The 13,217-nt window shown below is 34.8% G+C and overlaps 1 protein-coding gene across 1 annotated transcript in view; it reads left to right on the top strand.

Moving 5' to 3' along the window:
- The window catches only part of LOC107502265 (olfactory receptor 8D4), a 127,629-nt gene that overhangs the window by 45,319 nt on the left and 69,093 nt on the right, over positions 1–13,217 (top strand). Inside the window, exon 2 of the mRNA XM_016129324.2 lies at positions 2,404–2,511. The gene's annotated coding sequence lies outside the window, so the exon portion shown is untranslated. The remainder of the gene's footprint in view (positions 1–2,403; positions 2,512–13,217) is intronic.

Raw genomic sequence — 13,217 nt, 5'->3', positions numbered from 1 at the left:
CACTTCAGAATCTGTGATAATGTCCAAGGTCAATGGGTCTGTGCCTGTTACCAAGGATATAGACAGGTATGGCTCTTCCTATATCCCTTGACAGTTAGGGATGCTTTTACGAATGCAGCCTAGTGGGGCTAGAGCCAAGTCCGTAGAGAAATAGGACTACTTTCAGTCTGTAGCCAGGAATATGTTCAGCAGGTGTACCATGAGGACATAGGCTGTTTCCCAAAGCTGTTCTGCTCCATCTGGTCTTCACTGGGGTTTCACAACTTTCTACCTGTATTCTAAACTAAGGCCCTCACAAAGGCAATCTTGTCTGCTGATCACTTTTTTTTTTAGAGGGAGGTGTGAGCTGTGGACCTCCTATTTTACCATTTTTCTGGCATAATTCTGAGGAGTCCCAAAAGGCAAGCTGTTTCTGTTTTTGACTCTTCATTTTGAGTTTGTCGTCGTCGTTGTTGTTCATGCCCACTGGTATTTCTGGATTTCTGGCCTCTTCAGCTCAAATTCCAGAATATATTCAGCAAAAATAAATCTTAGGGTACTCATAGCTGTGTCATTCCTCAGGTCCCAAGGATCCTAGCCAGTCTTCCTTCTCTTCTTTATCTTTCAGAGTTCTTTTATGTTTGTTTTTACAAGACCAGGGTTTGAGTTCTACTTATCAGAAGAAATAGGAAAAAGTATACCTGCTCCATCCTTCTGGAAGCAGAAGTTCACATTCATTTTAAAGGATTTTTTCCAGGTAGACAACCTTATGTCAGAAAATTTTACTATCTTTAATTATTTTAGATGTTACCCCATTGTTCTCTAGCGTCTATTGTTTCTGATGACATCCTTGTTTTTACTCTCTACAGATAACATGTCTTTTTTCTGGCTCTTTTTGAGATTTTTCTATATACCAGTGTTTTTAAGAATTGGATTATGGTGTACCTGTGTGTAGTTTTCTTCACATTTCTTATGCTTAAGGTTTGTCGACTTTCTTGGATCTGTGGGTTTACAGTTTTTATTAAATATGAAAAATGTTGGCCATTATTTTTTGCCCTCTTCCTACTTTAGGACTTCAATTACATACATATCTGGGAAATTGAAGTTTTCTAGAGTTCACTGATGTTCCATTGATTTGCAGACATTTAGTCCTGTCCAAAACATTTGGTCCATGCCAACAGGCTCTTGATATTTGGTCCATGTTAAAAGGTGTTTGAATATGTGCCATTACCACCTAAGCTACCAAGACATTAACAAAAATTACACACAGAGAAACAATGATATGAATGACAGCTAATCCTTGTCAGAAATAGTGAGGCTCAGAAGGCAGCGAAATGGCCTTAAAGTGTTCAAAAGATGGAAAGGTAAGGGGGTCTTTACTGAAAATCTCACAACAGTAAAGAACAAATAAAATAATTTCCAAATAAACCTGAGTAGGAAGACATTGTTGCTTCTAGTTCAACACTACAAGAAACACTAAAAAAATGCTAAAGGTAAATAACAGAAAGAATTTTAAACTTAAAGAAAGAGCAGAGTACTAGAAATTACAGAATGTAATAAAACATAAAATATTATTTTACTTTCTTTTCTTATATCAAAAAAAATTTAATTGACAACAGTAAAAATAGAAATATTTCATTTTGGTGTTACCAATACATGTAGAATGAAATATACACAGAGGCCACTAATCAAATAAGATGAATGTATCAGCTTTGGGAATAGCCAAGGAGACCATTATCTGTAGAAAGCAGAACTCTAATAAATATTAGGATGAAAAGTGCACCTTAGTCTTAAGACCAAATGAGGCCTCCTACTTATTCCATCTTGCCTAAACCACTGTAAGCAAAGAGAAAACTGTGGACATCACCCACAAAGAGAAAATGGATTCTATGTATCAATTTATTTAATTTCTGGGAATAAGTGTGATTAGAAAGTGCCAAAAAGTTTCATTTTCCTATTAATAAAAGAACTGATCCTAAAGAGTCACTTTCATGCATTTGAAGCATCGTAGCTCCACCTACTGCTAAAAGCATGGCCCAATGCATTTAGGACTAAGCCTTCAGAATTAGCTCTTTCTCCTCACTTTAAGAAAACAAGTAAAGGGTGGAAAAATCCAAGACTCCTAGAATGTGGAGAAGAAAGGAGTTTTAGAAAATAAATAGCTTGACTAAGTTCAGGCAGCTAACAACAAGATGACATGAGACTTATATCTGGTCATTAGACTCTAGGCGGCAAGCTCTTAACTACTTTATCATATTATATTCTTTATTTGTTTATCCGTTTGTTCATTTCATAAAAATCAGAATAAATATGATTTCAGTGTAGCATCTGTCACTGAGAAATATTGTTGAGTACCCAGTCTCTAGCAGATCCTGTTTCCTAATATGTAAGAAATGCTTATTCTTTCCTCTCATATTTCCATAGAGAGAATGTCTTAATGGATGTTTTGGACAGGACCAAATATCAAGGAACTTTTGGCTTGAGCCAGATGACTCACTGGACATTTTGGAGAAGATCAAACGTCCTGCAAAGGTCTGTTCATTTTTTAAAAATGTTTTGAAATTTATTTTGTATTTCAGTGTATAGTTTAGTGGTTTATCTTGGTGAATGTTCCAGGTACACTTGAAGGCCAAAAATTCAACCTCAACTTATCATAATTTATCTTTAATGTTTTACTACATATGAGTAATGTCAAAACTTTAAACACTATGATTCAATATAACTCACTCTTGTTCATTACACAACTATTTCATATATTAAGGCTTGGCCCATAAGTTAAATGATCATATTTAAATCTTGTGTGATTCTCTTGTTAGCTGCCTAAACTTAGGCAAACTACTTACTCTCTCAAAAAATTAATTTTCTAATATATAAAATAGGAACAAAGTAGATTCTGCCTTATACAATTGTGATAATTAAATAAGAGTTGACTTGCAAAGTACTTGGTATACAAAGAAAGTACTCCAGTCAGAAACTTGGTGGAGTGAGAGACGTCCCCGGATCTTTCCCTGTGAAAGAATAATAAGCTGAACATCTAAAGTCAACAAAATACATCCAACTTGTATATCAGCATGTCTGAGTGTGGGATCTGTGCATAAAAGCTACCACAGGTCAGTCTACTTCCCTGGGAGTCAGGAAGTAGACTGAAAGAAATAAAGAAGTTGCTTCTTGCACCCATATATCCCAGCAAGAGGAAGGGGAGGGGTGAAGGTACAGTGGGCTCCCTGAACAGCCCTGCCTAAGAGAGAGCTATAAGCTCCACATAGGGATCAGGGCAAAAATCAGAGAAATAGGGATGACAGAGAAGCAACTACATATGGGTAATGTCAAAACTTTAAACACCATGATCCAATAGAACTCACTCTTGTTCATTACACAACTGTTTCATATAGGGGGCAAGCTCTTAACCACTTTATCATACTATATACTATATACTATATACTATATACTATATACTATATACTATATACTATATACTATATACTATATACTATATACAGTTGATTATTAATGGTCACAGATACTAAACAGGAGACTGAAACGCAGTCCCCATCCCTTAACCCAAAGGGCCCCTCCCCCCATATGCCCCAAGACCTAACACCCCAGAGCCCCAGGGTAATCTGAGTAAACATTATTGAAAATGTCACTAACATTGACAGGGACTGAGGGTAGCAAGCGTGATTGGATATTTATAAGAAAAAAAAAGCATTATTAAGAATTTTTATAAAGTAGGGATCCAAGAGGCTTACACACCACCTACTGGAAACCAAAAGAAAAGCACCTAAAGAGAGATATATAATATATCATCTTTCTGGGGGGAAAAAAAATGAAAACACTTTCATTAATGCCCAGACAGAGAAATAGCCCATTAAACATCATGAACAACCAAGGTGACAAGGCATCTCAGAAAGAAAGAGAAAAAGAGAGACATAGAAATATGCTACTTAGATGACAGAGCATTCAGGATGGCACGTCTTCAAAACTCAGCGAGATCCAAAATAATTCATATCAACATTTCCAGGAATTGAAAAAACAATGAGAACAGTGGAATGAGTTTTTTAATAAGGAGACTGAAACCATCAAGAAGAATCAAATAGAAATTCTGGAGATGAAGAACACACTGAAAGAGATGAAGAATGAAATAGCAATCTTGGGAAATAAAAGTGGAGGAGAGGATCAGTGATATTAAAGACAGAAATCCAGAAATAAATCAGAAGAAGAGAAAAACCAAAGAATGAGAAATAATGAAAGAGAAATACAAGAACTAGTTGACACCAACAGGAAAGGCAACATAAAAATAATGGGCATTATTGAAAGGGAGGAAAAGGAGCAGGGATTAGAAAGCATTTTCAGACAAATAATTGACAAGAAGTTCCCAAATCTAAGGAATGAACTAGAGCTTGGAATTCAAGGTGCTAACAGAACACCCAGTTATCTCAACCCAAAAAGGCCTTCTCCAAGACACATGACATTAAATGATCAAAAATCAAAGACAAAGACAGAATTCTCAGTGCAGCCAGTGAAAAGAAGACAGTAACCTATAAAGGAAAACCCATTAGAATATCTCTGGACTTCTCAGCACAAACCTTTATGACAGAAAGGAGGGGAATCAAATGTTCAAACTATTAAATGATAGGAACTACCAATCAAGAATAATGTATCCAGCAAAGCTCTCCTTTAGAGATGAAGAACAAATAAAGACCTTTCCAGACATACAAAAATTGAGGAAATTCTCCACTATGAGGCCCGCATTATAGGAAATGCTGAAAGAGGTCAGCTCCCCTAAAACAAAATGACCAAAAAAAAAAAACCATAATTAGAAGTGAGGTGACTAGAAGGCTATAGAACCAGAAGAATAGGGCACTATAAGCTTCACCAATAAGAAGATATTTACTATTGCAAGATAGTAATGAACATTCAGCACACATAGGGACAAATTGAGATAACAATGACAGAAAAGGGGAGGATTCAAAGATCCAAATCTGCAAAGGAGGACGGATATATGGCATGCGCAGGCAAAAATGTACTACTACATCTATATAACTACCCTCCATATATTCGTAATAGTAACCAGATATAAAAGACTCAGAACTGAAGTATATATCATAAAATAAGAAGCACCAGAGGGAAAAACCCACAAAACCCAACCAAAATAATAATTAAAAAACAAAAACAAAACAGAAACACAAAGACAAAGAAGCGATGGAAACACTGAGCTACCAGAAAGGAAAACATAAAATGTCTATAAGACCTCATATTTCAATAATCACCCTCAATGTAAATGGACTGAACTCACCAATAAAAGGGCACAGAGTTGCGGATTGAATCAAAAAACAAAACAAAACAAAACCAAACCACATGCTGCCTCCAGGAGACACATCTCAGTTTCAAAGACTAATATAGACTCAAAGAGAAAGGGTGGAAAATGATATTTCAAGCAAATTGCATTCAGAGAAAAGGAAGAGTAGCAATACTAATATCAGATGAAATAAGCTTAAAAATAAAAAAGATAAAGAAAGATACTGAGGGATACTTCATAATGATAAAGGGAATCATGCCCCAGGAAGACATAACACTTATTAATATCTATGCTTCTAATCAGGGAGCCCCAAGTATATATAAAGCAATTACTAATATAACTAAATGGAGAAATAGACCAGAACACTGTCATAGTATGGGACCTAAATACTCCACTGTTGGACATGGAAAGATCATCCAATAACAAACCCCATAAAGAAATGATAACTTTAAATGAAACATTAGAGCAACTGGACATAACTGACATTCACAGAGTCTTCCATCCCAAAACGGCTGCATATTCACTCTCCTCTAGTGCACATGGAACATTACCAAGGATTGACCACATGCTGGGACACAGAGATAGCCCCAACAAATATAAGAGGGTTGAAATCATACCAACCATATTTTCTTATCATAATGCTTTGAAACTAGAGATCAACTGCAGAAAGAAAGCAGGAAATCCCATGAATACATGGAGATTAAACAACATGCTACTGAAGAATGGCTGGGTCAAAGAAGACATAAAAAGAAAGAACAAGAGATACGTAGAAATGAATGAAAATGATAGCACAACACATCAAAACTTTTGGGGCATGGCAAAAACAGTCATAAGGAAAGTTCATATCATTAAAGGCTTACCTCCAAAAAACAAGAATGAGCCCAAATAAACAACTTAACACTTCTTCTTAAAAACCCTGAAAAGGGAGAACAAAGTCTGAAGTCAGCAGAAGGAAAGAAATCATCAAAATTAGAGCAGAATTAAATGATATTGAAAACAAAAAAAATGGAAAAATAAATGCAACAACGCACTGGTTCTTTGAGAAGGTTAATAAAATTGACAAATCCCTGGCTAGACTCACTAAAGAAAAAAGAAAAAGGACAGAACAAACAAAAACAGGGATGAAACAGGGGAAATTATGACAGACGCTGCAGAAATACAAAGGATCGTACAAGAATGCTATGAAGAAGTACAAAATACCAAATTTAACAACCTAGAAGAAATGGACCAGTACTTTGAAAAATACAACCTTTAGACTGAACCAAGAAGAACTGAAAAATCTAAATAGACCCATCAGCGGTATGGAAATGGAAACGATCATCAAAAACCTACCCAAAAGTAAAAGTCCAGGACCAGATGGCTTCACCAGTGAATTCTAGCAAACATCCAAAGAAGATTTACTACCTATTCTCCTGAAACTCTTCCAAAAAATCGAAGAGGAGGCAATATTTCCCAACTCATTTTATGAGGCCAATATTACCCTGATACTGAAACCTGGTAAAGATAACATACACAAAAAGAAAACTACAGACCAATATCTCTCATGAACACAGATGCAAAAATCCTAGATAAGATACTAGTGAACCGAATAGAGCAACATATCAAAAATATTATATGCCACAATCAAGTGGGCTTCATCCCAGGGACACAGGGATGGTTCAACACATGCAAATTTGTTAGTGATAGACCACATAAAGAAATAAAAGAATAAGAATCATACGATCATATCAAGAGATGCAGAAAAGGCCTTTGACAAGATACGGTATCCATTTATGATCAAAACACTTAACAAAATCTGTATAGAAGGAAAGTAACTTAACATAATAAAAGCCATATATGACAAACCTTCAGCCAACATTATACTTAATGGTGAAAAACTAAAAACCTTTCTTCTAAGATCAGGAACAAGACAAGGCTGTTCACTATTGTCACTGTTATTCAATATAACATTGGAGGTCTTAACAAGTGCAATCAGACAAGAGAAAGGTATAAAAGCCATCCAAATTGGAATCGAAGAAGTCAAACTCACTATTCACAGATGACATGATCCTCTATATAGAAAACCCTAAACACTCCACAAGAGCACGACCTGAAACACTAAGCAAATACAGAAAAGTTTCTGGATACGACATCAGTGTTTGAAAATCCATAGTATTCCTATATTCTAATAATGAAAAAGAAATTTTAAAAAATTCCTTTTGTAATTGCAACAAAAAGAATAAAATACCCCGGAATAAATATAATGGAATATGTAAAGAATGTATATGATGAAATCTATAAGACCCTATTAAAAGAAATCAAAGAAGATACAAAGAAATGGAAAGGTATTTCATATTCTTGGATTGAAAGAATCAACATAGTTAAAATGATGTTATTACCTTTAGCATTATACACATTTAATGCAATCCCCATCAAAATCTCATTGACACTTTTAAAGAAATAGAACAAAAAATCATCAGCTTTGTATAAAGCAGAAAAGACCCTGAATCGCCAAAGCCATTCTGAGAAAAAAGAATGAGGCTGGAGGCTTCTGTCTACCCCACTTCAAATTATACTACAAAGCAACAATAATCAAAACAGCATGGCATTGGCAGAAAAACAGACACACTGACAAGTATAACAGAATCGAGAGTACTATGTTTATACAGACAAATAATTTTTGACAAAAGAGCCAAAAACATACAAGTGGAGGAAGAGTCTCCTTTTGCTTTCTGGTAACTTGGTTTTTTCATTGTTTTCTTGTCCTTGCATAGCTGTTTATTATTTTAATTTAGTCGGATTTTGTGGATTTTCCCTCTAATCCTACTTGTCTTTGTCATGTACTTCAGTCTGGATCTTTGCCTTGTGGTTGTTATTAAGAATTTGTAAAGGATGGTTACACACACACACACACACACACATACACACAAGCACACACATGCACACACACACATGCACATATACAGTAGCATATTTTCTTCTGAGCGTTCCTCATCTCCATTCCCCTTTGTGAATTTGATCTTTGAATTCTCCACTGTTCTGTTATTGTTGTCTCATTATCCTTATGTATGCTGAATTTTAATGTCTATTTTGCAATAGTAATTCTCTTCTTATCGTTTAAGCTTATAATACCCTGTTTATGGGTTGCACTCCTTTACTTTCATCTGCCTGCTAGTCGCCTTACTCATAGCATATATTTTTTGTCATTTTGTTCAGTATTTCCTGTAAAGCAGGCTTCACGGTGGAAAATTCCCTCACTTTTGTATGTCTGTAAAGGACTTTTCTGGCCTTCATATCCAAAGGAGATCTTTGCTGGACACATTATGCTTGCTGGTAATTTTTTCCATTTAATAGTTTGAATATATGGTTCCAATTTTTTCTTGCTTGTAAGGTTTGTACTAAGAAGCCCCAAGATAGACTAATGGGATTTCCTTTATAGATTATTGTCTTTTTTCCTTTGGTTGCCTTCAGAATTATTTCTTTGTCATTCATTTCTTATAATTTTAATATAATGTGTTTTGGAGAAGGCCTTTTTGGGTTGAGATAATTGGGTGTTCTGTTAGCTTCTTGGATTCAAAGCTCCAGCTCTTTCCTTAAATTTGGGAAATTCTTATCAACTATTCGTCTGAGTATTCTCCTTGATGCCTTCTTTTCTTCTCTTTCTGGAAAGCCCATTATTCTTATGTTGCCTTTCCTGATGGTGTCAACTAGTTCTTGTATTTCTCTTTTATTATTTTTCATTCTTTAGTCTCTTTCTTCTTCCTTATGAATTATTTCTAGATTTCTGTCTTCAATATTGCTGACCTTTTCTTCCATTTGGTCATCTCTAATTACTAAGCTTACTATTTCATTCTTCATCTCATTTTGTATATTTCTGATTTTAAGAATTTCTATTTGGTTCTTTTTTAGGATTTAAGTCTTCTTGCTAAAAAACCCATTCTGCATGTCTAGTTTTTTCTCAACTCCTGGATTTATTGAATTAAATCCATTCTGATCTCATTGAGTTTTTTTCAGAAGTATAATCCTGAATTCCCTGTCATTTAAGTTATATATTTCTATGTATTTAAGCTTATTTTCTAGAGATTTTTCTCTTTCTTTCTTTGCTGCCTTATATCCTTGTTTGTTCGCAGTATTCAATGGACTATTTTTCCATATGGCTATTTATGTTAGTGTATTCTGCTTTTTTTTTAAGAAAGATTTATTATATTGAGGTTTTTTTTTTTTTAATTTCCAGTAGGTAACATCAAAGCTACTTGGATCCCAATTTGAGACTTAATGCCTTTTTTTCTCACAAATATTCACCATGGTTACTACTCTCAGTCTCTGTTCCTGTCAATACTAGTAACAGTTTAGGTAACGTTTGCTCTAATCCCCCTGGGGTTCCGTGGTGTTCAGTCTTGGAGGATATGGAGTGAAAGGAGGGCGCGCTTTGTGTTTGTGGGTGGAGGTTGCTGATATTCTCTGTGTCTCCACCTTACACTTTATAATGCTGCTGCTAAGACCCAGTTGTTGCCCCTCTGCACTTAGTTTTCACTCTGTTTTCTGACCTGATCCTAGGGCTCCACTGCGTAGAGCTCAAAGACTTTTTAGGCAGGGCTGTTTGGGGAACCAGCAGCATTTTCTTTCTTCCTCCACCTTCTGTGGGGAGCTTCTGCTGCAAGAGGTAGCTTCTTTGTTCCTCCCAATTTACACCCAGACTCCCACGGTTCTGACCTCCGGAAGCTCTTATGCACAGATCACTCACTCAGACGTACTTGTGTGCAGCTTTGATGTTATTTGTTGAGCTTTAGATGTTCAGCTTATTGTAATTTCAAGGGGAGAGTTCTGGGGACATCTCTCACTGTGCTATGCTTCTGGAACCACCAGGCCTATCTCAAGAAACAAACAAACAAACAAATACCAAATAAACAACCTAACACTACATCTTAAAGAACTAGAAGAAGAACAAATGAAGCTCAAAGTCAGCAGAAGAAAGGATATTTAAAAATTAGAGCAGAACTAAAAGCAATAGAAAACAAAAAGGCAGGAGAAAAGTTAAGGAAACAAAGAGCTAGTTCTTTGAAAAGATCAATAAAATCACAAACTTCTGGCTAGACTCACTAAAGAAAAAGAGAGAAAATACACAAACAAAATCAGAAGTAAAAGAGAAGTTATAACAAATACTACAGAAATACAAAAGATTATATAAAAATACTAGGAAAAACCATATGCCACCAAATTCAATAACCTGTAAGAAATGGACAAGTTCTTTGAAATATATAACCTTCCTAGACTGAATCACAAAGAACTAGAAAAATCTAAATAGACCAATTAACAGGAGGAAAATCGAAATAATAATCAAACCCTCTTCTGGGTATCTACCCCCAAAATTGAAAACATTCATCTGTAAAGATATATGCACTCCGATGTTTATAGCATCATTATTTATGGTGCCATTAATAGATAATTAGATAAAGAAGATATAGCATGTATATATACCATGGAATATTACTCAGCCATAAGAAAAGATGAAATACTGTCATTGGTGACAATATGGATGAATCTTGAGATTATTATGCTAGGCACAATAAGCCAGAAAGAAAAAGTTGGGAACTATATAATTTCACCCATATGTGGGATGTAAAACTGAAAGCAACAAACAAGACTAATAAACAGACACTGATGGACACAGACAACAGTTTAGTGGTTATCAAAGGGAAGTGAGGGAGCGGGGAGGTTGATAAGGGTGGAGGAGATCAAGTATTTGGTGACAAAAAAAGATTTGACTTTGGGTGGTGAACACACAATGCAATACACATGACATATTATTAAGTTTTACACTTGAAACTTACTTAATTTTATTAACCATCATCCCAATAAGTTGAATTTAAAAAAGAATAAGGGAAATAAATTTTGTTATGTTATTACATGTACATATAATTTTAATAATTTATTTACATTCTTAAGATATCCAAGGCCTCATTGAGTCACTACATAGCTTAAGACAATGTGCCAAAATTTGAATGTAGTAGCAAATTTTCTTCTATTCTTGTCCTCAAGAAATATCTCTATTTTGGGTTGAAAAAATATGGTTGTCACTCTACGACAAATCTCAAACTCACCCTCTATAACCTCAAAGGACCAATTACATTGTTTGTTTTTAGTAAAGTTCAGTCAATGTTGTTCCCTTTTGGGATTTCATAGCAAGTTTAAACAAGTAAAAGTGAATTTTAATTGATTAGGTGTGGAATAAAATAATCATGCGAAATTATAGAAAATTCTCTTTCAAAACTGCAGAAGGGTTTTGCTTGGTGTCACGTAAAGCAAACAGAACTGTTGATGCAAGAAGTCTTCTGTATGCTCCATTGAACATAAACAGGAACCAGACAGGTCCTCTGAGTGCACATTCTTCAAAGGGCAAGGGGAAGAAGCCTAAAAAATTCAGTATTAGAACAGGTACAAGAGCCAATTTATTCTATCTCAAGCAACTTTGTGTTCTTACTCCTGACTTAGAACTGGACTTATGATACATTTCATTGCACAGAGCAATACATTTTTTTCCACCGAGGGAAGATAGAAATGAGAACCCTCCGTGCCTGACTTCAGTTCTTGAATTCTACATACAGAGACCAACATCGGAGCCAATAAAGTAAAGTACTGCACTATGGGAAACTCTGATTTTTATGTTTCAAATACCCAGATAAGAAGACTAACAACTTTTTCTTTTATTAATACCTGAAGTACCAAGTCTCCAGCTTTTGGAAAACTTTATGCTTCTTATTTAAGTTTCATATAAGGATCAAGGTTTTCATGTAGAGGAGTAACTGACAACCTAATATATTTGAGAGCACACAAGACAATGTACCTGCCAAAAATAGTATCATTTCAGGGAAATTTTTTATTCTACAATTAATCATGTTAGTCATTATATCTTAAAGCCTTTAGAACCTAAATTATGTTAAGAAGCAAATAATTCAAAATATTCACATCTATTTTTAAATTGACACATTTTAAGATTATTTGACAACAACTTAAAAGCAAGAATACCATATAATAGGTATATTATAGCACTACTAGCTGAAATGGGAAGGCTCCAAAGATGAAGTTTAAATTTCCTCTGTTTCAGGAGCCAACTCAGCTTATGCTCCTATGAACCTTTAAAAGCTTATCAAGTTTAAATCATTTTTTATTCAATAAATAGTATGCTCAGGTCTTGCTATCTTAAAAGCAGAATATGCTTACATAATTATGTGTGTATTTTGAACAGCAGTTTTATAATCAAGAATAAATACTCTTTATAATTACATTTTCCTATTGAAAAACCCCAAAATTCTGGTACTTTTGGTTACTTTAAACCTAAAAGACTCATCCCTTTTTGATCTGGAAACATTCATCCTTAAATGATCAGTTAAATGTTATTAATCTTATGAAGTGTTTTCTGTGCTAGCCCTAAAACAAAATTTTGCCGCAAAATTTTGTTTTACTTTAATTGTGGCCTTAATTTAATTCTAATGGAATTCATCACTTGTAAACATCTAACCTTTACTACAATATGGGCTCCTAAGTAGTATATTCAACTTCATACCTCTAATACCTAGTAGAATACCTGGTACTAGATACATAGCAAGTGTTTAAGACTGTATCTAATCTCATCTGTAGAAAATAATCTCTTGATACCTATGGATATATTGGAGCATGAAACAGCTATACAGAATGCTGTGAAAATTCAGAAGCCTAGATTTATTGCTGCTCTGGGTCAGCTGTAAAATTAGCTCTAATATCACATTAGAAAGTTGGTGGTGTTTTTAGATTAGAAAACTAGGCCTCCCATTTCTGGGTTCTTCTATATCCTACGTCCAAATCAGCCCTCTCCCACACCTCAGTCCTTTTCTCTAATCACACTCAAACATGCCCAATGTGCCTTTTTTTTTCCTCCCTAAATTCAATACTTCTCAAACATAAGGTAAATAAGAATAACCCA

This window comes from Rousettus aegyptiacus, unplaced genomic scaffold (assembly GCF_014176215.1).
Source record: "Rousettus aegyptiacus isolate mRouAeg1 unplaced genomic scaffold, mRouAeg1.p scaffold_m13_p_5, whole genome shotgun sequence".
Lineage (NCBI taxonomy): Eukaryota > Metazoa > Chordata > Mammalia > Chiroptera > Pteropodidae > Rousettus > Rousettus aegyptiacus.
Note: the sequence above shows the minus strand (reverse complement) of the source record. Positions and strands in the feature narration are given on the sequence as shown.